Source organism: Meleagris gallopavo, chromosome 5 (genome assembly GCF_905368555.1).
Source record: "Meleagris gallopavo chromosome 5, MGAL_WU_HG_1.1, whole genome shotgun sequence".
NCBI classification, from domain to species: domain Eukaryota; kingdom Metazoa; phylum Chordata; class Aves; order Galliformes; family Phasianidae; genus Meleagris; species Meleagris gallopavo.
In genome coordinates this window covers 35,359,484-35,385,194 of record NC_139408.1, presented here as the reverse complement: position 1 = coordinate 35,385,194, position 25,711 = coordinate 35,359,484, and the positions used below count along the sequence as shown (strand labels likewise).

General features: G+C 38.3%; 1 long non-coding RNA gene across 3 annotated transcripts in view; it reads left to right on the top strand.

The window, feature by feature from the left end:
* Positions 1-25,711, top strand: part of LOC116216679 (uncharacterized) — a 148,195-nt gene that overhangs the window by 96,690 nt on the left and 25,794 nt on the right. For 2 of the 3 annotated variants that reach the window (XR_014883624.1, XR_014883623.1), the window contains exon 4: positions 20,676-22,823. This is a non-coding gene — a long non-coding RNA (uncharacterized LOC116216679). Of the gene's footprint in view, positions 1-3,525; positions 3,629-20,675; positions 22,824-25,711 lie in introns of all 3 variants that reach the window. The other variant, XR_014883625.1, reaches the window with a different exon arrangement.

The window sequence follows — 25,711 nt, the reverse complement described above, 5'->3', positions numbered from 1 at the left end:
TGTTCTTCAACATAGGAGCTATTGGTTTGATCTTACTAGTGCTTTATATGTATATGTTGATAGTTCTTTGTGATTCACCAAAATATTTTGCCTGGTAAAATCCTGATATTCCATATCCCCCTTTCACATCTGAATTATTTTGGTGACTCAATATGCATGACCTTACACTTTGTACCAATGACATTCATTCCATCTGTCTTGTTCCAGTTTTCAAGGTCGTTCAGCTTTTTTTCTAACAACAGTTTGATCTTCTTTTGTACTGATGCCTTCTTCTGTGGAGATGCCAGTAGATCTTAATGGTGCCATCACATTTTCTGTACCAGATTTGTTAAAGAAATTATGAATCAAACTTGTTAAACACAGTGCTGAGAAACTGCCTATTAATTTTGCTTTATATCTAGGCTTTTCATTTCTCTGTAATTTCACCTTTAGAGAGTTCTTTTTCTAACCTAAAATCTAACAGGCTTTTGATGGAATTATTCCTTTTTTATGCTCTGTCACACTAGGTATTGTACTAATGTCCAGGTAGACGAGTCAGCTGCCTCTCCTCACCCTTAATAATTATTTGTTTAGTCTTGCCTATTCTAGTCTTAGTAAACCTGCGCAGTGTTTCTTTCAGCTTTCTTCCATGTCTTTAATTGTACTTTACGTCTAAGATTGTTTTATGAAATTGTGTACAATAGCGGTTAGATTAATGATCCTCTATTTAACCATGATGTGTTCCTCTTTTGTGGTTCTCTGGCTGTATGATCTTTTGGAAGATTTGATAATGAATTCTTTGTAATGGCTTCAAAAGTTGCAGGTCCATTTCTTTTAGAGACTTAATAATAACAAGTTGAAACGTGGAGGACTTCAGCCTCTTTCCACTCTAACATGCTGACTTCAGTTCCTTCTTTGTTCTTTTTAGCCACTCTTCTCTTAAATCTCCATTCAATATTACCATCATATTTGATCACTGACACAAAGCATTTGGGATTTGGTCTAAGCTGTGGTCTTCTTGAATCTTTGTCTTCATTACGATTTCAGTACTTACCTTACTTTATTTTTCTTTATGTGTCTGAGCATTACATTGCTGTCTTTTAGAACGCCCATGCACAGTCTGACTTTTAAAAAAATTGTTCTGTTATTCTCATAATGTTTTTACTTCTGTAATTTGCAGATTGACTTTACATTTTAAAATGTCTTGCAAAAGAAATACCATGGGATCTAAGCATTTGTCATTTGTTTCTTGCTAGGAAGATGTCATGCCAGTTTACTGAGTTTTACCCATCTGAATATTGCGTAGGAACTGGCAACTTGCTGAGTTCCCCTTCCTGAATTTTGGAGGATTCTTTGCATAGCTTATAAATATTTTGAGAGTTTTATCCAGCATTGAAGGAATAGAGAGGAGCAAATCACAATAAAAAATGATTTTCTTAGTTTCCCCTGTTTCATTCTGGTTTACCATATGTTCCAGTAACTTCAAGGGTAGCTGAATCCTGAGTTTTAACATAAAAACACAGCTAAGAAAAGGATTAAGATAAAGGACATTATTTTTTTTTCCTAATTATCAGCCAAAGCAAGCTTAGTGCAGTAACCATAGTGGGGATGCAGAGAAAAAGAGAAAGAAGACAGGACAGTTCTAGGGCTATCTGGTTGAGTTTGAGTACAAAAGAATTTAATTGGTCTTAATCCATTTTGTTCCACTTTGAGACTTCAAAGAATTTATCAAGATTATGTAGTTTTTCCAGGATGACAATTTCCTGCTCAGTTGCAGTTAGCTTATTTTCATTACCATCTGAACCTCATAATTAACAGTGAGTTAATTTTGAGGCAGTAGTCCTTGTTTATTTTGTTTATTGCATAAGAGCACCTTTGACCAGGAAGGTATGTAAAAGATACAAGAGGAAAAAAGCAGTCCTTGCCAGAGAAAAGTTGGGAATCAGGGAGTTCTGCAGTAAGATGTTGAAATGAAATTTTGATATATATTGTTGTGGTGCGTATATTTTCACAGAGGCCTTTTTTTCTGCACAGGAATAGATTTTATCTTGAATTAATAAACATTCCAGTACCCAATGAAATGAACATTGAGGGCTTTTGAGCTTAGTAGTCCATAAACTATTAAAAAAAATTGTGTAGATGTTGTCAGTGTCCATGGGGTCCTCACAGGGAACAGGGCAGGATAGGATCTAGCAGGCAGGGCCCACTGGCACAACTGTCAGCCTCAGTCACCAGCCAACTCTCTAAGGACCTGGGCCTGGCTCAGATTGAACTTTAGCTGGGCAGGGCTGTGGGGAGCTGGAGCCCAGTTGTGCTGTGGCTAAATAGGATTGGGGCTGGCAGCCCCAGGGCTGATGTAGGTTCCTGTGCTTGGGCAAAGTGAGAGGGAGCCCAGTGGGGTCTGGCAGGGACAGCCAAGCTGGTTAATGCTCTCTGGGCCATGAAAGACATTTGAGTCTTCTGTATGATTCTCCTTGTCACTCTTAAATTTTAGCGTTTATCCAGATGCTTTCTCTAACCTGGTATATTTCAGATATCAAGTAAAATTGAACTAAGTCAGCCCCACAAAATGTGTGATTTCTGTGATTTAGCCACCAGAAATTGATGTATTTATGTGGGCTCAAAGTGATACAGTAATATGACTCATTTGAGTTCAGAATCTCACATGCAATGATTCTGATCTGGAGTAAAAGCTGTGACCAATTTAAATAAAATATAATCAGGATTTGAGCTCAATGTCATGGAAATATCAGTAAGACAGAAACTCCAATTACAGAAGCTTGCATTTGATGCTGTGAGGCTCTTAGAAGTATATCATTCTAAAACTAAACATAAGAGCTGTAATGTTCAAATTAAATTATTTCCCAAGCTTATACGAATCCCAAATTTCATGAAATTCAGACCTATCTTATGGTTTTGATCTTTCAAGAAAAAGGAGAAAGAAAGAGAATTTTGTGCTTCCCCTTCTTAATACTCTTTATCTTTCTTGACTTTGAGTTACAACTGTGACATTCAATTAGGTGCTGAAAATGTACCAGTTGATTTTCCACTGAAAGGAAAAATATGACTAATTTGTCATAAAAATACAATTCCTGCAGAACTTCATGTTCCTGTTTAATGATATGAAGCAGATTTTTTGCTACTCTCCTGCAAAGATTTTAATGGGAATTTATAGGTGTTAAACATAGCCAGAGGAGGGAGCCTCTAACTGTCCTATGAATGCAATGAAAACTTGTTGGGAATTAGTAAAAAGTGAGGAACATTTCAATTTAAAAAATAGTAAGCAAGCAGTGCCTTTGTTGATTCCTACATATTTATTACAGAAATGCCCTCCATCAGTGATGCAAAGCCTCTAAGAAATCCAGCCTGTGAAATGCTCACAGCTGCTATTGCAAGTGTTGTCCAAACTTCCAAACACTTATTTTTGCCTTCAAAACTGCATCTGTCTCTTTTACCCTGTCTCAACAGAGCAGCAGTGCAGGTCCTTTTCAGCCCAGCTACACTCTCCTCTCTTGTTTGACATCCTTTCTTCCCTTCTTATCCCAGGCCTGTCACGATCACAACTCCTGCTGCCTACTTTATATGGGGATACATATGGGATGGGGAGCCTGGCAATGAGTGCTGCTCAAGGAAGAGAGGTGACAAGGAGGTAAGGCTGGTAATAGGCATGGGGGAAGCAGTTCATGAGAGGCTGCAGTCATCTAAATCAAGTCACTCTGCTTTGAAGAGTGCAGACACAGCTTTCTCTCCACATCCTGAAAATGATCTAATCTGTAGCTGATGGTTAGTCATTACAGCTGTTAATTCCTATTTGTGGTTTTAACTGCTCTTCCTGAATGTAGCTAAATATAGTATTTGAGCAAATCTTGAAATTACAGTCTTGAGAATAATTATGTTTGTGTTTGTCTTTTCTGACTGTTGTAGTGTTCTGAACCTTCAAATTGCTACACTTGTACATGATGTGATCTTCTTAATCCTTACTCCTTTAGTGTAGAGAAATGCTTGAGAGGATATTGGCCCAAAGGCTAGCAAATTCTGAGACTGCTTTTGCACTATAAAGAATGGGCTTACCTTATGGATGAGTTGGGATTTTGTGCTGAATTGGGCAGTGGAATAAAGAATTCCTTTGAAAAGATACAGAGTGGTTTTATGGTAAGATAACCGGAGGGTGTTCTGACAAAACAAGTCTCTTATTCCTATTGCTATGATAGAGATCCATATGGTGCTATGGAAAGTGACATAAATAGAATTTTTTGTAAGTGAGCACTTCCTCTCTTTTCCTAACTTTCTTTGTGCCTTGTGTTTGGCTTTTATTCCAGTGTGCATGTGTCAGCTATATCTCAAGACAGTGGGATGAGGGGTTTCTGAAGAGGTGAAGTCTTCTGTGATGGTTTGCTCTCTGGAAAGCATTGCTTCCAAGATATCTAGAGTACAGAAATTGTTAGACTCTTTAGCCATATGCCTACATTTGACATATGTGAAATGAGACCCACTCTGCTTCCTTTGTTCATGGTGTAAAACGGAATCTGTATGATGTATAAAAATATCAGACGGGTGAACAGAGTGGATTGAATCTTTTCCCATTGAAGCTGTACTGCTGAAATACTTCTCATAGGTGAGACTTCTCTTTAAAAATGTCCAGTAATTACTCTCAGAGCACCAGCTTAAGGAATAGTTCTTCAGGTGAGTAGTACTTTCCAAAGTAAATAGTAAATATTCTCACTTTACCAATAGTGCCTCCACTTCTGTAATGCATTAAAGTTCAGGAGGTTTTCTTCAATGATAGTGCTTGAATCCATCAGCTGGGTATAATTTACCCATTATTGCTAAAATCTCATACATCTGTACTCTTTGATTATATATGCAATGCATTTTGAACTTGCGCTTGTGAGCCTTGCACAGAAGCAAGAATGATTTCACTGCAGGCTTTCTTTTTCCTTGCCAAAAGAAGCAGGACAGACAAGGGCTGAAAATAAGCATATGGGAAACTAGCTTGATGGACTTCTTATTTTAGATCTTTCAGCTGTTGGTAAATGCTTAAAAAATATTTTTTCTTTTATTATACAAATCACTCATAATTATTTTAAAATACATAACTATAGTTAACTGAACAGCAGTTAAAGAGAAGCCTTCCACAAACTAGTTCAGTGATATTGGCCCTTCCTCTCTTGTCCATAAATGACTTCTAGCAAAACCTCCAGAGCTCAAAGAACAAGCAATTATAGTTTAAGCTAAAGGGTTAAGACACTAAGATCAAAAGCTGTAGCAACTACCATCATTAATGGTTTGGCATTGAAGGGGAATTATAATTTTTACCAGTGAGGACACTTTTGCCTTCATTTTGCTTTACTGTTCTCACACTGATAAGTTGTTTTAATAGCCATTTGAATTCCATTACTGCCTGGTTATGATCAAAGTCTTAACATGCAGTGAAAATTTTCTGCAGATACCCTTCATCTGGTGCTGGACACTTTCCATTTCCTTTTTGACTGGAGTTCTTTTCCAGGGGTTCTTCCTGAGTACTACAGACACATGATAAAAAATCTGCTTCCAAAACTTCCAGAGGAAGTACTCATTTGACACTTGTTTATTCTGAGATTGCAGGTACCTGTTCAGATTCACCATGTGTGGTTTTAGTTTCCTTCTGTTTATTTGTTTTAAGAGATGTATTCAAGACATAATGTTAAAACTGAGATCGTAGATTTTCCCTAAACTTGCAAGTCAACATTTTGCTTTATTCCATTGCTGAAATTGAACTTTGTTTTCCTGAATAACAACTGAACAAGGTGCTGAAGGACTAGGTGTCAGCTTCAAAAGTAGTAGTACAACTAAGTGGTAGTTTTGCTTCATAATATAATTTGTTGTTTGCTTTCATTTTTCAGTTTATAACTCAAGTAATTATCATGCAAATCTCTTTTAGGTTCTCTAGATAATAAGTTTTCAGATAAAAATCACAACGTTTTTCATGTTTTTCCTCTGAATCTTTCATCTCATCCTCATTTGCTTGAACTTGTAAATTCAGCTCCTTCCAGACTCCTTCGGGAGGTCCAGTTAGTGTTCTCAGTGTGTTGCAAGACTTTCACTTCAGGTTGATCATGATGGTTTTTCCTATCTGATTGCAAATATCAATTAATGCTCAAATTTCACTACTGATAGATCTTTTTAGTGTAAAAGAAGGGAAGAAAATGGGCATGAAAATGTCACCATTTCTTTTCTGATAGAATTGCATGAACATGTCTTTGTTACACAGGAGTGAAGTGCGGCTGTGTTTCTCAAAACTCACTAAAATCGTCTTAACTTGCTGTACCACAGACAAAGCTTTTCAGCGCTCATTTCTTCTCACTGAAGTGTTTTCCTTCTTTGGCTCTCAGCCATGGACTTATAGTCTGTAACCAAGCTCGCTCTCAAAAATGTCAAATTTAATTGAAAATCAGAAAATAAGGTTATCTCGCATGATTCTTCTGGGTCCCACTCTTACAAGCTCTGCAGGCTCCCCTGCTTTATTAACCAACCCTGTTTTGGAAGGCTAAGCCACTACTACTGCAATCCCACTGCAGCCTCTGCCTGGAGTCCTTGGTGAACTACCCAGCTGTGATGGCACTGGAGCAACCCAGTCAGCTTCCATTCTGGCTGCAAAAATCAGCTGTGGCCCAGAACAGTGACAAAGAACTGTTGCCTTTTTTCCCCTCCCTCCTCTCTCTCCTTTGTAAGCTGAAGAAAAGCAATAGCATGAACTATTATGTTGCTAAGTATGTAGGCTGCCATCAGCACTTTGTTATTTTGATGTTCTAACATTGTGCTTGCCATGTAGGTGGGAAATGGAACTGCCAAATAGAGGGGTGTGAGCAGTGAAGTCCTTTAAGGAGATTATGGAGAGAGTTTTCCCAGGAAACAAAAAGGGCTGGCAAGGATACATTTGGTACAGAATCTTCTGTTTTGCTGTGCTTTGGGTGCAGTGAAAATTGTGAAGAGTTGGGCATCTGTTTTGGTGAGCTGAAAATCTGAGAAAATGATGAATCCAGCCCACCATGTTGCTATAGAACTGATAGCTGCAAGTCCCTGTTGATCTGTAGAATTACCTTCCTGGTCAATTTTATCATATGCACTACTTCTGAAACTGATAGGAATGTGGACACCATAATCACACTCTTCTGTGAATTTACTGAAGAGTAGAACGCTGGGTATCTGGCTCAATCTTGTACTGTAAAAAGCTGTCAAAGCAGAGAATTCTGTCTGGGAAGCAGCTGTTTGTAGCTGTTGTGAGCAAGCTCCAGTCCCATGTTCACTTTGACAGATAACACATGTCCTCAGTTTCCAAAGCATTCCAAAGTTTTTCCTTGATTTTTGAGTCCAGAATACCTGCAAGATCCTGCAAAGAAATTTTCTGTTGTTCTTTACTGTGAAAGAATTTCTTTACGGTGAGGGTGACGGAGCACTGGAACAGGCTGCCAAGTAGGTTGTGGAGTCTCCTTCTCTGGAGATATTCAAGACCCGCCTGGACACCTACTTGTGTGACCTGATGTAGGGAACCTGCTTTGGCAGGGGGGTTGGACTAAATGATCTCTGGAGGTCCCCTCCAACCCCTACGACTCTGTGATTCTGTAGGAACTTGGTGTTATGGTAGTAGTGCCTTGTCAGGAGAGAGGTTCAGAATATAATGGAGTGCCATCATGCCTAGGAGGACCTCTTCAGGTGGGCATTCACCTGGCTACTGATTTTGGATGTCAGCAAATCCTAGCAGTCCCTACTTTTGGCATGCAGATAGAAAAGTGTTTTGATTTAGAAAGTAGCATGTTGTTGAAGATAATTGATTTGAGGGGAGCAGACACAAGGCTTTTTTTTTTTTTTTTTTTTTTTTTTTTTTTTTGCCTGTGACATCTGCAAGAATTCTTACAATTCCTTTTCAGTATTTGATCTCAGAGGGAGGTAAAATATAGGGAGGTAAAATACAGCAAAGAAAGAGCTGGAGCCAAGTTAAAAAATTGAGTTCTCAGTCCAAGGCAGGTGTCCCTGCAAGCATCTACAGCTATAGATGCTTTTTAAAAATTATTTTTATTTTTTAAATATCTTCACACAGTGCTACAAAATTGCATTTTCCTGGACAGAAACTTACTGCTGATCATGAGCCATTGGAAAACTTGTTTGTTTGTTTGCTGTTGAATTTGTTCTGCACAGATAAAATTTTAAGGCACTGAGACTTGCATGTGTGGGGAATTCATTAAGTGTTCATTTCCTTAAAATTCTCCTTATATTTTTATTTATTATTATTTTTATATTGTTTTGGGCTTCATACTCTAATAGCACTTTTCCATAAAGAGACTTGGTTCAGACAGAGGAGGTCACTCTTAAGTAGCACATTCAGAAATACAGTCTGCATTTTCTGGAGCATGATTTAGCTCTTGTTCCAGCTGGACTTTTTTCCAGACAGTCCTGTTGGAGAGGGGAGGAGTGGGTTTCTGCTGGGAACCCAAACTGGAGAGGCGGGGAGAGTCTTCAGGAGCCTTGGGACTTTCTCCAGTTTTGACTGAAGCACAGAGGCCTCCCTTGGCAGGAACTAGGGCTTGTAGGACATTTTTAGCAGATGGAAGAACGCCAGAATGGAGATAAGGCTCTCACCCATGATCTGTGTTCTCTGGCTTTGTGAGAAAGTGATAGGGTGTAGCTGACAAAATACCCTTTTCTTTAAGCCTGGAGATTGCTGATTAGTTGTTATAGCGGGGTAAAGAAGATTCTCTTCATAGATCTGTCGTCAATTTGCCTAAGGCCAGTGCCTCACTTCCCTTATTCCAAAGTCTCCTAAGTTGTAGACTGTGAATAACATTATTTGTGCCTTTGCAAAGACTTCTCAAGAAGTTAAGCAATAGAAACTGAGTATTATCCTTAGGACTAGTCTTGGACTGCCTTCCTGTGGGCGGACAGTGTTGTTTTTTTTCCCAGCACTCCAAACAGCTGCAGCCTGTGAGTGATAATTTTTTGTTGTTGTTCACTTCCGCATGTTGAATCTCCTCATCTAGGTTTTTAATGTTCACTTTTGCTTAGCTCTAAATATTCTGGTCAGTGTGAGTTTTACTTAGTCCCGTCTCTTTCTTGGGGCTGGTGAGGCTGAGTGTTGGTAGAAAAATCAGGCTTTCTGCTTTTATCTTTGTCATGGGAGTTTAAGGCAATTGATCTCAAGGTTTCTTTTGTGAGAATGGAAAATAACCTGCAATGGCAACAGTTGTTATGCAGCACTCTTCCATAGATGTAGAGAACCCACTGCAGACTCCTGTGTTCGTGCAGAGCTTTGCATTTTTAACTATTTCTAAGAAGTGCTGTGTTCCATTCAATTCAGCAAATGCTCTGTCTGAGTCTTCTCATATGAGAGGGCCAGCTTAAGCCTTCATTAACCAATTTAGGATCGCTTTTACAGAGGCTTGCTGGTAAAAATTAGGTAAACTATTCTCAGGAAAATAATTATCCTTCTTAAAGTAGCACTTGATAAAAACTGAAGAATAGCGCACACATTCTACAAATGATACCAGACAGCTAGACTCTAGGAGAATATAATGTATTTTCAAGGTTACACTGAAGGGCATTCACAACCTACACACATTTTTCAATTTGAACAACTTCATAAAGGCCATGAGAACAGTCTGCAGGCATTTCTAAAGAAACACTAGCATCCAATCTTAAAAGACTGGAGGAATAACTAGATAAATTTCATTTATAAGGCTGCCTTCCAAACTCCTTAAATGTTAAATACCCTAAATTTAATTTGCGGTCCAGCTCCGTGTTAAATCTGTAAAGTATCTGTGTTTTATCCTCAACCTCACGAAAGAGATAGAAGAAAATGAATGTAGTTACCTGACAGTAATAACTGCTTCCTAATGAATAAGGACTGCAACTGACTGAGAAATGGGGGATTTCCTTGTTCTCATCTGGGTGGTATGCCATAGAAACAGATGTATCTTCCAGCTGTCTTTGAAAGAGATCATATGGTTATGAGTCAGGGCAAGAGTTAGTGGGCTGCAAATGCTCTTTCATAATGGTTTATTTGGAGGTTGTCAGACAGTGTCAAATCTATTTCTGAGGAAACAGGTCTGAATCATTAGATGCTGTTGGGGATATGGAAGTTATAAGGAGAATGTTATTTCAAGCACTCCCAATTATCAAAGCAAAAAATTCTTAAAGAGACTGGTGTTTCCTTCAAGATGCAATTAGTGGTTTTTTATCAGTATATTGGACACACATAAGGATTTGAAATCTCATTCAAAATTGCTGGTTACAGTAACATCTACTTTCTTCATTAATTATCAGAGAAATAACGAACTTGATGGTATTTAATAAGGAGGTACAGGCTATCTTTGAAGTGCTAGCAGACCAGTTATTTCTCAGTGTTATTCTGACATAATGTGTGTTCATCTTCCTTTCAAGGCTTTTAGCCCTTCTGTTTATCAAGAAAATCAGCAAATAAGTCAAAGCACAACTCTAAAACTGAAGCAGCCTTATCAGCAGTGCAGGAAATAGAGTTCTGCTACTATTTTATGGCATGCAGGGCCATCGAAGAACACTCTTTATCCAGATCAGATAAGTTTTACGAATAGATCAAATAATAGTAAATTATGGAGAAAGGTAAATGTATGTGAAGGTGGAGGAAAAAGTTCCTGATTTCCAAATCTAACATCTCTGCTGTGACATGTCACTGTTTCAAAACACCAAAATTGAGAAATGAAGACAAATCTATGACATTCCTCTATAACCTAATAGAAATATTATTTACAATTCTTAAGGCATTCAAGGAGAGAAAGTTGTTATTAAAGCAGAATAGTGAAAGAAAATGAGGGTAACTCTTGCTATTTGGGAAAATTCTGATGTCTTGTCTACATGGAGCCGTGGTTTGTTTTTTTTTTCTTTTTTTTTCCCCACTCTTACTCCATTTAGTTATGTCATGATACTAGTGAGTGTAGAGAGTCTGTCCACTCTGTTTACATTGGATACGTTCCCAATGAATAAGAAAGAGATCCACACATTTCTGGACTTTCTCATAATATCTGCATTCCATCATGGGTGCAACATCCATCAGACTTTACTTTCTGGGGCCTTTCTCATTGTTGGCTGCCTACTAGAACCTACTGTGTTTGACATTCTCAAGGTCAAATTCAAAAGGTCCTGTGATTCCTGTGATACTTCAGTTGATTTTAATTCACTGGAATGAGTTACCCAGAGAAACTGTGGATGCTTCATCCCTGAAGACATTCAAGACCAGGCTGAATGAGGCCCTGGGCAAGCCTGAACTAGTGCGTGACAGCCCTGTCCATGGCAGGGGGCTTGGAACTATATGATCTTTAAGGTCACCCCCCCGGTGACAGTTCCTCATCATTCAGTGCAGCCTATCAAAGCCTTTTGGCTGGGCACCCATGCTGTAAAAGAAGAAGTGGAGGAAAAGCCATAGGTAGCCATGTTGAGGGTCCTTCTAGAAAAGTATCCTGTTTCCAGCAAGGACCAGACAGTTATGCCAAATAGCAAATTATGAATAGGGGCAGAATGAGATTACAGTTTTCTGGCATGTTCTTTCATGTTATTTTGTGTGTTGTGAAGTGTTTTCATGCTGATGTATTACTTTTGGCTAAGGTGTGCTTATGACGAACATGGGCAGATGTTTTCCCTGCAAAATGACAATGGCCAGAAATGGCTGTGGACCAGCAGGATGTGGTAGTCTCTTTGCAGAATGCAAGTCACCTAAGAGCATCTGTGGCATAACACCAGCCATAGGTTCCCTTTCAGCAGAGATGGGCAGCTTTCAGCTGCCTTCCTCATCCATGTTGTTCCTGTGGACTAGTTGCTGGTTGCAGACCAATTCAGTGCAGTTTTTGAGGTGCTAGGGCTGCAGTCATTGATGGTAATACTTTTTAAGAGACTGCTCTGCCTTCATGTACAACACTAGGTACTACAGAAAAATGAAACAATAGATTTGCAAGACTGTGATTTCAGTGAAATACAGAGGTTGCCGATGGGACCTGGCGACCAGATTTTCCAATGCATTCAAGTGCTCATCTCCCACTGAAGTTGTCGGTTTATTTGTTCATATGAAATTCCAAAGCATAATCTAAATTAAACTTCTGATTTTGTCTATAGTGGAAGTTAATTAGCACATCTCAACTTGCCCACCAATATCATTTTCATTTGGTGTTAAGAGCAAGTTTAGCACTCAAGTCTTTTTTTTTCATAGCAAACAGTCTGTGCTTATTATCATATTAAAGGAATGCCACTGGTTAAATCAAGCAATGAATATAAATAGCTGTATTACTGCCATCAGGCATCAGTGTTTATTTAGTGGATGTGAATCATGAGTGCCTCTTTGATCTGGCTTTGACTAAGCCGTTGCTGTTTTCATACAAAAAAGGTTATTTGCAAACACTGCAAGACTATCATATACATTAAAGATGGAACTAATCAATATGGAAGGCTCTCTGCTGCTTTGGCAGTGCTGTGTGCTGCCACAGTGTCTTTAAGTGTTTTGAATTTCTCTGTGAGTACCTAGGTCCCTGAAGATGCTCTCAGATCTTTCCTAAGGACTAGGGAATATCAAGATTGAAATCTGTGCCCCACTGAATTCAGAAGTCATATCACTATCAGGTCCCAGTGAAGGATACATATCTGGCAGAAGAAGGACAAAAACAATCAAGGACAACATTGATTTATTTGTGAACTGGTTTGATTACGGTGCATGCAGGAGAATATTTGAAAGAGAAATTCGTGAATAATCAGATAAGCAAATAGACTCAAACCTACTTATGCTCATTATCCACACTGAACCTTTAATTACTTTTTCTAAAATAAAGCTCCAGTGTTGAATTTCGAAACGGAACCCATGTGCTTTCCCTTCAGCAAGGTATATGCAGGCTGTTGTGTGCACTGGAAGAGAAACTGATAAAGGTACTGCCAAAGTAATGTTATCACAGTTATTGTGACAAACAACTTAGCATTCTGCATTCTGAAGCCAAAAATTAACCTAGGCAAAATAGATGACTGGAATGATGCTTATTGAACTGCAAGACATGACTGACCTCAAATGTTCTCTAATAACTGGAAACGAAGTGAAAGAACTGTAGAAGTACCCAAATAATTAGGTGGTTTCTGAGTCCCAAATGTACATCATTCCCTTCTTTACTGTGTTACTTAAGGTTTACACACACCCATGTCTCTCTTGCAGAGAAATAATTTTGAATTAATTTGGAATTATAAATGTACTAGGAAAATATAGTGGGCAAGCAAACTATTTCTCTTTTATTTTTTTATATTTTGGACTCTAACTTTGTCTAATTTAGAATTGTTAGGATGAAAGTGAGAAGTGATCATTTTGAAAAGTGAAAAGGACGGAGTTTTGTTATTTCATAAGAATTATATGCTCTTCATGTTGATGGTATGATATTCTCTATCCTGTCTATTATTACATCAAAGGTTTTGTCAAAGGAACCCATCCAGAAAGGCCAAACAATGACCCAGAGAAGAGTCCTTGAGGAAGCAACAGAGATTGTTATTGAGTAATACCTTCTAGGTGGCTTCATCCCAAGTTGGAATGATTTTATTCTTCATATGGCTGAATCTAAAACACCCAAAGTGATGGAATATTTGAAAATCTGATTAATTCTTGGTATATTTTCTATGGAGGGAATAGATTTTTTTCAAGCTTTCAGAGCTTAAATTGAGAAATAAACCAAACAGCTTGTTCATTCTGGTCCAGAAATGGGAGCTACTAAGAATGACGGGAATAGAGGGGGACAAATCTCACTTACTGTATGGGATGTTCTTCACTTCATCCAATGCTGAATGAATAAAGAAAAGGTGGGTTAATCAATCAAAGCTTTGTGGAACATTCTGAGGGATATAACTATTGATTGAAGTTGTTTTTCACTATGAATTTCAGCCTGAAGAAATGTAGTACGGTAAAGAAATATACTATGCCAAAACTTTAAGGTACGTATGAAACTACATGCCTTAAATAAGAATCATGGCTGTGACTTCATGGCAGGAATTCAGCCTGTTAAACATGACATTACCTCAGGCTTTTTCTTCTTGCACATTTACCTAGACAAGGAAATGGAATGCACGAAGAATATCTCTAAGATGAATTAATAGTTATGTAGCCTTTTCTGTGTGTTACTGAACAGTTTCAATGACTCTGTTGAAGAGACATCCCAAACTGTGTGAGCACCTCCTCGCCCCAGTACTAGACAACTGCTGTGCCTTTCAGTTGGTTGAGCTTTGCCACTATACAAGTAGGGTAGAATAGTTACACACTCAGCCTATTTCTTAAGATGACATTTTAAAATGTTTTCATCATTCTTTTAGTGACAAGCTGTTTCTGATGGGAAAAAAAAATAATCCAGATGAGACTACTTTTTCCAACTGTCCTTATAGTGGCTTCCTTCTACAGTTTCCCACCATGATACTGAAGTTCAGACTACAGTCCCAATGAATATTGTAACAATTGAATCTATTACAAAAGATACCTTAAGAAACAGCCTTTTTTTCTGCCTTAATTTTTGATGAGCAAACTAGTGGTGACATTGTGAAACCTAGCTTCAACCTTTACCCTCAGCACTGCTGTCTCCATGAGCTTTGGTGGCAGCTTCAGTGGGGTCTCAACTCAAACAAAGGAGAACTGGGGGTATGCAATGCAGTGGGAACACGCCAGTGCTCAGGCAGTGAGAGTACTCGCCTTGCCCCACTTCAGGTGCAGAACCAACTATTTTATAACATCATAAAACAAGCAGCAGAAACTGTTGGTCAGAAAGATAAATATTTGCTACATTACAGAATCTTATCAGAGAGAATGTGTTCTTGCGGTTTGTTGGTGGGATTTTCCAGGAACTAGAGATACATAGGGTCAGAAAACTGTGTCAGCTTCAGTGGAGCTGAGTTGCCACCCTCTGTGTTTACTATTTGAAACTGCAGGGTTTATTTATTTATTTATTGCATCTCTCTTTGTAACTTTTTTCTTGCTCTCCATGCTTTCCTTGCTCTCTCACAATTCTAGTTCACTTCTCTATCAATTACAAGATGTGGACAAGGCACATAACTTTCATTTCAGGCCTAGTGTGCCTGAGAGCAGGTTTTGGCAATGCTTTTTAAAAATGCATGATCTCATTTCTCAAGATAGTAGAAGCTATCCTGTTACTGTCAAAAATTAGATCCTCTTTACAAATCACTTCTTGAGAAGATTGGATTATTTATATGAGAATATATATAATATAGATTACCAGGACCCTAACTCTGTAATACATGTAAGAAAACAGCTATCTCTAACAGTGTCTTAGAAACTACAGAGAGATGTTCTTCACGAATTTACATCTTAGTTTGCCAGAATTGTCCTGGTTTTCTATTATGAGTGTACTTAGATCAGCTAGCCAGTTTCAAAGGGGGAGTGCAGAACTTTAAGATTAAAAAAAGCCAAGTTAGTCTGTCAATAACCCTGCAGAAGAAAAGATTGCAACGTGACCTCAACACTACTAGATGCTAAATAATCAATTTATGTGGAAGGTTTAATGAATTCTTATCTACAGCAAAAAACAGAGTCCAAGGCTGCACAATATTGGACAAAAGAAATTCTATCCAGAAGAATCAGCACCACGGTGAGCCAAACTCAATCTGTTGTGCTGCTTGTAGTGCACATATAGAAATATAATAGGAAGCTTGTGTGTTATCTGAATGTTATATCCCTCCACTGCCATGCATTCCATTTTCAAGATGAGTCAACTGTTTGGTTAAAGAAGAGTTCAAAAAAGAAAATCACCTGACTTTCAAGCTAAAGTACACATCACAGTTTTCAAATGGTCAGCTAAGTCCAATCCTGTAAAATAAATAAATAAATAAATAAATAATTGTTGCATGGAGTAATTCTGAAAGCTGTGCATCTCTACACAGGTGAATATCTGTGCCATACCATATTTTATTGAAGGACTACAATCTGATCAGGTAGTTAGGACATGTGTAATGAGTCCATTGTGCCAGCAAGAGTTTGCAGATAATATGATAGTGTCATATTGTGTTTAGATATCTGAATATGTGATCAACCAGTATCCCAAGGGCAGTTCTGTAAGTAGGTTTTCTATCACTAGAGCATTTCTATTTCAGCCTACTCCTGGCATTGAGTTGATTTTCCTTAACTGATGTTTTCATTATTTATTTATAGGTGTACTAAACACAGATCCTGAGTCTGATAAAAATGCCCTGTGGTAGTCATTATATTAAAAAAGTAGGGAAAGAAGATTTCTTATTTAGTTTTTAAACAAGTGCATTTGTTGTATTTTGCTCTTGCAAATTAAATTCCTCATGCTTTCAGTGTGAATGTGCATGTCTCCCAAGCATTTAACATATGTTTGTTCATGGCTTCTTTGTCACTGAATTTCCTAGAGGCTGACTCTGTGCCCTTATCTTTGGGCTGATCTCAGTCTGAGGAACATTCAGAAATCTCATTGTACCCAGTGATTAATCTCTTGTGGTGGATATGGTTCCAATATTGCTCCTGCCTGGTTTCTGCTCCAGTGGATGTAGATCAGTTGGTATTGGAGAAACAATGTGGAAGTTATCCTCAGTCTGTGGTTACTTGATCTTTTTCTGTACTGCTTTGCTAATAAGCACTTTATGAAAGAAAGTGCTGGGGTGCTACTGGCGGTGGTTTTAGCACAATGTTCTGACCCAAAAGTAACCCTTCGTCTATCTTAATGCAGTCACCTGAGCACAACTTGACAACAATTATGAATTTTGAAGTTAGTTATTGATATTGAGGACAATGTTACAATCTCACTGATCACTGCCACATTCAGTCAGCCTTCAGCAACTGTGTATGAGATTTTTGGCAGTAGCAGGGTATGTTATACAGATGCTTCTGTTTTGTTGTTGTTTTTAACATGGATGTGAAAATATGGGTGGTGATGGTGGTGAAGAGAATGACTTCCTCACAAGATAGAAGGAAAAAGAGATGGAGAAGAAGTTGACTATTGCCACCAACTGCTTACTAGCTTTCTCACACACTATTGATTTTGCAGTAAGAATACAAACTGATTTATTCTGCAGAATCCTAGTGTGATATCCACAGGGAGTGATGGGAATAGGTGAATTTGTTGGCTTTATTGTCCTGAAGAGATGAGCTGTACTTTATGCTCTGAAATGCATACAGGTGTAGATCTATTCAGACTGTAGTCTACATGGTGAATATATAGTGGAAATAAAGGGTCGTTAATGGGGTGTGGGGACTGGAACTGATGGTGACTGTTGGGTACTGTACCCTACACATTTATTTTTTTTAATAGCTGTTTCCCATTGGGAAATAGTCCAATTAATTAAGTCCATTAATTTAAATGTGAGATATTCTGGGAGATGTACAAGAGAGAAAAAAGTCACAGGGAAAACTCTTCATCTACTTCTTTTTCTGTTTTTCTTCCAACTATTTATTCTGTTTCTCTCTCATTCTTTTTTTCTGTTTCCTTGTTTCTTTCTACTCCCACCCCCTTCTTTATTATCAGACCCAATTTGTTCATTTCCATTTATTTCCTTTCTCGCTCTCTCTACTAGCCCTTCATCTTTTGATTAAACTTCTTTTTTGACCAATACTTTCATGACCTCATTCAAATTCTTGTAGTGTTCTTCTCCCCACTTTACACTTCCTTTCATTTCTTTGGAGAAGTATGACATTTTCCTCTTGCACCCAGAAAAAATACTTTTAGATGCAGATGTCCACTGGCTTCTCAGCTGCACATTTATTCCTACCTGCCTTGAGACTTCACACCAAGGGTGAGAGTCTGGGACTTGAACTGTCCCCTGAGAGAGTCAGAGGTAGGATGACCCATCCTACTTGTGGAACTTGGATTCCAATACCAAACACATCTAGGGTTACTTGAAATAGTTATTTTCAAGAATTTACTTATCTTTCTCAAAAAATATTTACTATGAAGTCAGCTGAGTTCTGTGTCCAGAATTGCTTTGCTGAAACCGTTATTCAGAAAATTCACTTCTGAGAAACTGCCCCAAGAGCCTTTTAATGAGAGCAGTATGATAACTTCTGGAAGTTTAGTTCTGAGTGGATTATTGTGTTCCTGGGAGACTAAGAGATGAGGAGGACACTTATTTTTCCACATCTCACAAAGGCACAGAAGGAGGTGAATATCTTATGATAACCACACCCCTTGTCATCCTCTATTAGTCACATCATACACTTCCTGAGCACAACACTTCTTTATATTCTCCTGACATTCTGCACGTCTTACAAGAGCAGTGATTAGTAGTTGTCCTTAGTACTAACACCAACTCAATACACAACTCATTCAAAGTTTACAGGAATCTCCAATTGTCTACAGTATACAAAGCTTCACAGAGCCTGCATGCTCTCTTTTTAGAGAGAAAATTCAACTGAATATGGTATGATTGGTATGTTTTGACCTTAAGTTTCTGCTGAATCAGTGAAAAAGCCTTTTACTACAGAACCGTCATGACTACAAGCTAGAGCTCTGCCTAGTGGCACTAGGAGCAGGGTAGTATAAAGGTGGCCTTCTGCTAGCTGCTGTTGCTTACATGCCTTGGGTCCACCCAGTTCCCAGACAAAGACTTCCATGCATTCAGGGGCTCTGAGGTAAGAGGGCAGTGGCTGGTTGGAGGAAAATTCTAGTTATCGTGCATCCTGTCTGCAAGTGAATATGGTAGCCAGTCTGACGTTGAAGTAACCTTGATAATGAGGAGCTATTTCAACTTTTCAAGGAAACAAAGAGAATTCGGCACTGAAATCCTGAAATGGTCTGCAGTGTGAGTTTAGTGGGTTTCAGTAGGCATGGTGCGCAAATGCTTCTTTTTGTCCTTGGGATTTTTATATTTGAAAATTTCATTTTTACAAATATGACAGCGCTATATTATGATGCTATTCTGTCAATGAAGAGAAAAAGGTTATGTGACACTACCTACTCCCACTGGGAGAAGTATAGTCTTCATTCATATGCCTGGCCTAGAACACTGAATAGGCGATTTTTTTCTTTATTTTTAATTAATGCCATATAGTGAATAAAGACATATGGAGAAACTGGACTGGATTTTGTGCTAAGAGCACTCTGACTCCGGTTCTTCATGGAAGTGAAGACAAAGTACTGCAGTACTCCTCAGAGCTTGTTCTTCCTACTCTGATAGATTGAGTTTAAAAAAAGTGAGTTAGTATTGGGCAACTGCTACTTATGAAAAACACAGCTAAATGGAGTTATGGTTTGAGACTCGAACAAAAACATTATGTCCACACATAAGCCAAATACCTTTTCCTGGAATATAGGATGCTTTCTTTTGTGTGTCAGGCTCTGACTACTGAGTCACTTCCTGTGGGTTTGCATTGTGTAGATTAACAGGTGCAATTCTATGCACGTATAGAAACTTCCTTTCTTACTGCTCTCACAAGGTTTATCCTGAGCTTCCTATGTAGTTCAGACTTCTCTGCTTCCATATCTACAGTACATCTCTTCATCTCTATTCCTGTCCCTCTTTGTCCCCATTATCTGCTTATGCCTTCTTCCTGACAGCTTCTTTCACTTCTTTCTTTCCTTTGACCAGCAATCTTAGTAAAGATAACCAAGCTACTCTGTTGACTAATAAAGCTAACTGTTTACAAGGGAATATTTACTCTGTGATTTAACAAATACAGCCATCGCCCCTGTACCTGGTATTCTTCTGAAATGACATTTGGTGGGTAGCTTTTTAAAAAGGGAAGTATACAGATGAGAAGAGGTTGTCAAAGATAGAACAAACACAGAACAGTGCTTGTTTAGGATTCCTACACCTTATGAATCTCTTATGGAAGTTATGGTCTGCACATCTTGGTACCAGAGAAGCAATGTCAGGTAAAGCACTGAGGTTTTTGTGAAAATGTCTAAGCCAATGCAATCCACTGTGAATTCACACACCCCTTTCTACTCTTGTTCTGTTCTGCTGCCTGCATGGGAATAACTACATTGGAATGTTGCATTTACTATCTCAGAATAGGCGCACAATTTAACATTTGTATGCAGGTGACCTCTCTGTCTTATATTTACTTACCTTATGAGTAAGTGTGGGTATCCCTCATCTGGTTTGTTTTACAGAAAAGAAACACAAATTCTTCAGGCACAAATTAATCTATTCTTTGTTTCTTTTCTGTGTTGAATTCTGTAGCTCAACCATAGGCAGCTCTTTTAAAATGTCTCTAGGACCAATTTCTTTTTATCTCCCTCACACTGATCTGGAGGGGCTCCCCTATGTTGTAAAACAACAACAACAACATACCAAAAAAACCCAACACACAAACACCTGAGAGTACAGTCAAAAAATAAAGCTAGAAAAATGAACTTTCCATTTTGAAAACACATTTTATTTTTAAGGACTGATTGTCTAATGCTCTATCAGATAAATAGGAGAATATGGTGATGAGTTTTCTGAAAAAAAGCATGCTAAAATGGGAGGTAGTAACTTATCATGAAGAGTGACGTTGCAATTTTGCTGATATTCTGGAAATACAGTGTTTAAAAGAACAATTTCAGAAGCAAATGGTTTCAAACTTTGCCAATATAATAAGCACAGGGTAGAAGCTGAGAACAATCCTGCCTATGTTCTTCATGTTTTCTGGAGCTTGCCTCTGGCCAGGGATGGGTAGGGGATGGGAAGGACCTACGCTCAGAAGTGTGCTGAATGTTTGTTTGTTTTTTCAGAGGAAAAGGAGAAGTGATGAGATGATGGTGCTTCACATCCCAGAGGGAGTTTCGTTTGACAGATAAGCACCCTGAGTCATGAGATGAATACGTGCCTAAACCATGTGGAGGTTGAAGGAAATCCTATCAAAGTTTTCTGTTGCGGTTGAACGTGCTGACTCAAAGCACTTAGTACATGAACTACTGGAGAGAAAATGTGGCTGGCAATAAGTAATATGGTGGGCCAGGTGGAAATCAGAAGACAGAAATTATTTTTCACATGAACGGGAAGCAATCTTGATATGTGAAAATGAAAGTTGTTTCAATGAAGAGGCTGGATTTGGCTTTACTCCATGTAGTTATTTGAAGACTGTTGAGAAATGCAAATCGTGATTTATTTTTACTGTGCTATGTGATGAGAATCAAACTTTAGAGGCAGTGAGACAAGTTTTGGACTCCATCCATAAACTAACTAAACTAATTAAAAAAAAAAAAATCCACATAACTGATGTGGATTATTTTTAAATCATTGCAAATATCTTAAAAAAAAAAAAAAGAAAAAAAAAAAAAAAAGAAAGAAAGAAAGAAAAAAAAGATTAAAAAAAAAAGATGACTTACAAAGGCAAAAACAGCTAATGATCCAGGCTGCAGGAGATACATTTTGGTCTGATGGACAAGGGACAGTCTTCTGGGGGCTTTAGACTGTTGTTTAATGTACATATATTTTACTCTTAGACACTAAATACCTCATGTAGTATTTTGAATTCTGGCTGTGAAGAGAGTTGGCACAATTTTTGAGATAGCGTGAAAAGTTTTTTTTCAGGTTACTTTTGGAGTATAGTGTATAAATATCCTGAGCTATGGATAGATGTTTTATTCTGATGAAGCAAAAAGAGTGAAACTTTACTAGTGTATTAAGATGTTCTCTTGCTCAGTAAGAGGACTAAGACAAACGGGCTTAATGCCATTTTCTTTCTTTTTTACTCCAACACACTTGAATGGCTGTGTAAACTTGAGAAAAACTGGCAATGAAAACATAAATCGTAGAATCTCTTGGGTTGATCATCTGCTCCATTCTCCTCCTTACAGGAGGTCAGTTTTAAATGGAAATGCTTTAAAATTGCTGTCCTTTCATAATGCTTTCCATACTAATCCACTTGCCTTCACAGCTGTTCGTAAGACCATAAGCACTAATGAGAATACTCATTGAAAAGTGATTGAAGGTAATATTCTTGCCTGAGCACAGCTGGAGAATTGCGTGATGTCAGAAGCAGGAGTAAGCTTACGCTTGCGCTGCATGGGAGAACACTGGGGCTTTGGTTACAAACTTTCCCTTCAGGTTTCTCATTCCCACTTTCCCTCAGCAAGGGCAAACTCTCAGCTCTGAGTTTTAGTCCAACACTGCCTCTCAGAACAAACCACGGTTGTCAGAGTACAAACAGTTGAAGTTATCAGACCACCCCTGACTTGGCCTAGGAGCCTCCTCAACAACACAGGCCTGTAGGCACATGGTTGGCAAATTCTGGTGCCTTGCCATTACTTGCTTATGTGTGGATATGCCCACATTTTCCAAGAGGAAATAGTATTGTTCCATGCTTAATATTGGCATTAAACAGTTGGTATGTCTATGTAACTTTACTGGAAATAGATTGCCATGTTATACTAGCTGCACCAGTGATTCTATTTTCCTAATGACTTTTTCAAAGGAGACTTCCCTGTGAAGAACTGGAAGTTGCAAAGAGAGACCTGTGTAATTTCCCGCCTAAGTAGTGTGATCAGTATTGCTGGCCTTCTTCCAAACTTGTGAATTCTTTGTAAACTCCAGGGAGCACCACTAATAATCAAGCTAGGATTCTAATGTGAAACGAGGGAGAAGGCAGAGGCTCTTCTGGCTTATTCGTATAAAACCCTTAATCACGTCGTGGGCACCTAGATGTTCTCATTAGGAGTGAACTAGAAATGCTTAAACTTATTAACAAGATCATTTTGTGCTCTCTAATCACAGAGATCTCCTTTATTCTCTGGAAGTGCCAGTAATGAACAGTTCTGACGCTGTGTGGGGCAGGAAGACCACTCAGTAGAGACTGTAGGCGCATTCAGTTTAACAGTGAGTTGGCAGCTGGCTGGCGCACACTGCAAAATATGCTGTATTACTTTATCAAATCAACAGTAAGTGGTTCATGTTTGTTCTGGTCTGTGTGCAAGATCTCACGTATGCCTGCATACCTCACAACTCTGCCCAAGCAATTACATCCCATACTTCCCTTTTCTGTGTTACTGTATTAAGAGTTACAACACTGCATAGCTATACAGAGAATAAGCCTATCAAAATACTTACAAATATACAGCATTTCCTCTCCCACTTATTGTTTTGAAGCAAGCTGCAGCATTTCTTCCTACCTCTTTTCTTCACTCTTTTAATTAATTAATGTCTTTATGACATCTTCTGTCTTTACAGTTATGCCTTTGTTCTTTGCCTGCATTCTGGCACTTGACTTTGAAATCATCTCTCTCTTGTTGCTAGTTTAACAACTAATGGTGGAGAGTTAGAAAGGCTTCTCTAATAGAAAGAAGCAGAAAAAAGAGACCTACGGAGAGAGGCGGGACTACCTGATGAGCCTGGTACATGTTTTAAAGTAATTAATAGAGCGTCAAAAAGTTGTTCCTCATGGTTACTGCCATAGGATCTTGGAAAACAGGGCCAGAAATACAGCATTTAGCAGTTCTGGTGACAGTCTAATTTTAAAAATAGACTAAAATTTGCTTAGCTCCATCTTTTTGTCTTTACAGTACTGCTGCATGTTTTTTTGTGCTCTTTTTAAAAGTCAGTTGACATGTCTGTTCTGTCCTTGACTACCTTCCTGTTCTAGCACGAAAGTGAGGTCTTCTCTCAGCAGTTGTCCTTGTTAGCAATCTGACTTTTCAAATTTGCTTGCTACTTTGTGGGAATGTACTGTAACCCTATAATTATCCCTGTTTACGTGATGGAAGTCTTTTTGCATGTCCTATTTAGCATGCTGTTTGTGCTTGCCTCTCCCTGCTAACAATGGACTTTGGACTTTTTTTTTTCTGTATGATTGGAACTTTAGTTTTAACTCTTGAGTAGTTGGACTGAGCTACTTAGCAAGTACTGAATGTGATAGTTAAACTGTTCTTTGCAAGAGTCCAGTTTGAACACATCAACTGAAATTGACCTTGAAAGACTGAAGGGCAAGACTGAAATCTCATGCTAATTCAATGTGATAGGAAACCATATCATGCAAAACTTTCCTCTTGTATATATCTGTGTAAATGTTAGATTGGTTGACTGCTCTTTGCCCTGTTCATGGCTGTTGTTACAGCAGCACTGGATGCAACTTCAGTATTGCTGAGGTGGCTGCACAGCACATATTCTTTCTTGCCAACTGATACGAGGTGTTTTTAACACCGAGCTGGTGACTTGGGAGGGGAAGGTGATAAAAAAGAAAATTACATCTTGCTGAAGTATGGTGTGTATCCTAGAAGAGTGCTGCTGAGGCAAGGTCATAATAGAACCCTTCAGATCTGCATGGGCCAAAACATGGCAATTCATCTTAAATATATTCTCTAGCATGTTCTAATTTATTGTGATTAAGTAACATTGAAAGGAACTGAAATACAGTTGCTAAAAATGAGCAGGGAATTCACCTAGGGAATATTCAAAATAATATTTCTCCTTTCATATTTGGCCACTAGGAAGAATTGATGTGGGTGTGAATTGCCTAAAAGGTGTCTGTAAACCTAGCTCCAGTCAGCAGGAAACTTCAGATGTAGCTGAAGTGGGGTTTGGGCTGAACTGGTCCCATCCAGTAGCTGTGGCCACTCTACATCTGTTGGTTTCTTTTCTGGGCTGTTAGTCTATGTCTACCTGAGATGACTGTAGTGATTACTGATGTCTTGGGACATAATTTTCACCTTGGATTGACAAGATTTGGGGAGATTTCAGTGGCAAGGAGGTGGAGCTATGTGGTGCTCTGTCAGTGACATGCATCCACATTGATGTTAAAACAGTGTTGTTGGCTGGAGCAAGTTTTATCTAAATATTTAACAAGCACATATCCATTTCAGAAGACTTTTCACATGCTGCTGGAAAGTGTTTTATGAACATACTCCTCTGAGATATGTATTCATAGCAAGCAGTCAAAATAAAGTGACACAAAGAGTGATTAATTAAATCAGCACCTTACTGCCTTTAGAATGGGATTCTTGTTCCTTAGCATTCTTACTACTTTTCCATGCAATAAGTGATAGATGTAGCAGGAAGTTAACTCCTTTTTTTTTTTTTTTTTTTTTTTTTGGTCTTTAAAGACAGACTAAATGACGTTTTAAAATTTATGAGAATAAGTATTTTGTCTATCTTAAAATGGCCACCCCTGTAGGTTCTCTAACGTAAGAATTTTCTTCTGTTCCTAAAGAACCATTAATTGAAATCTTTTTGAAGGTGTTGGATTAGCTGGAAAAAGACAACAACAGCAACAAAAGCTTCTCATAGTAACCTGTCGAGTGATTCTGAATTACAAAACAGACAGAAAAACAAAAATAAAATTTGCGAATGAATGACCAGAGTTCTGATGTTTGGTTAATATTGAATTGCCTTAAATTGCAGAATATTTAAGAATATGCTTTTGTATGGAACTATAGTACACTTATAATAATTTCGGTATTGTATTTCAAAAATTACAAGACTTTCCCACTGTGTTAGTTTCATATCAAATATCAGATGCGAGTGTAATCTTGTGTCCCTATTTCTCATTTAAGTTAACATGCTTCTTTTGTGTGCTAGCAAATGGAAAATGTTCAGATATATTCTGTTGAATACAGTGCTGAGAAACTGCAAATGTTATTTGGTTCAGCAGTGGTATTGCTGTTACTTGTTACTGTGACAACAGAACTGTAGTGGTCTCTGAATAATAGTAAATTCCCTAATTTAAAATATTTAAACATTAGTTACCCTCTTGGGTTCTTTGCTAGTTTTAAGTGTCCAGGTGGATGTTTTCTCTGCATGCATCTATTTCCCAATTGAATGCCACAGTGAAAAG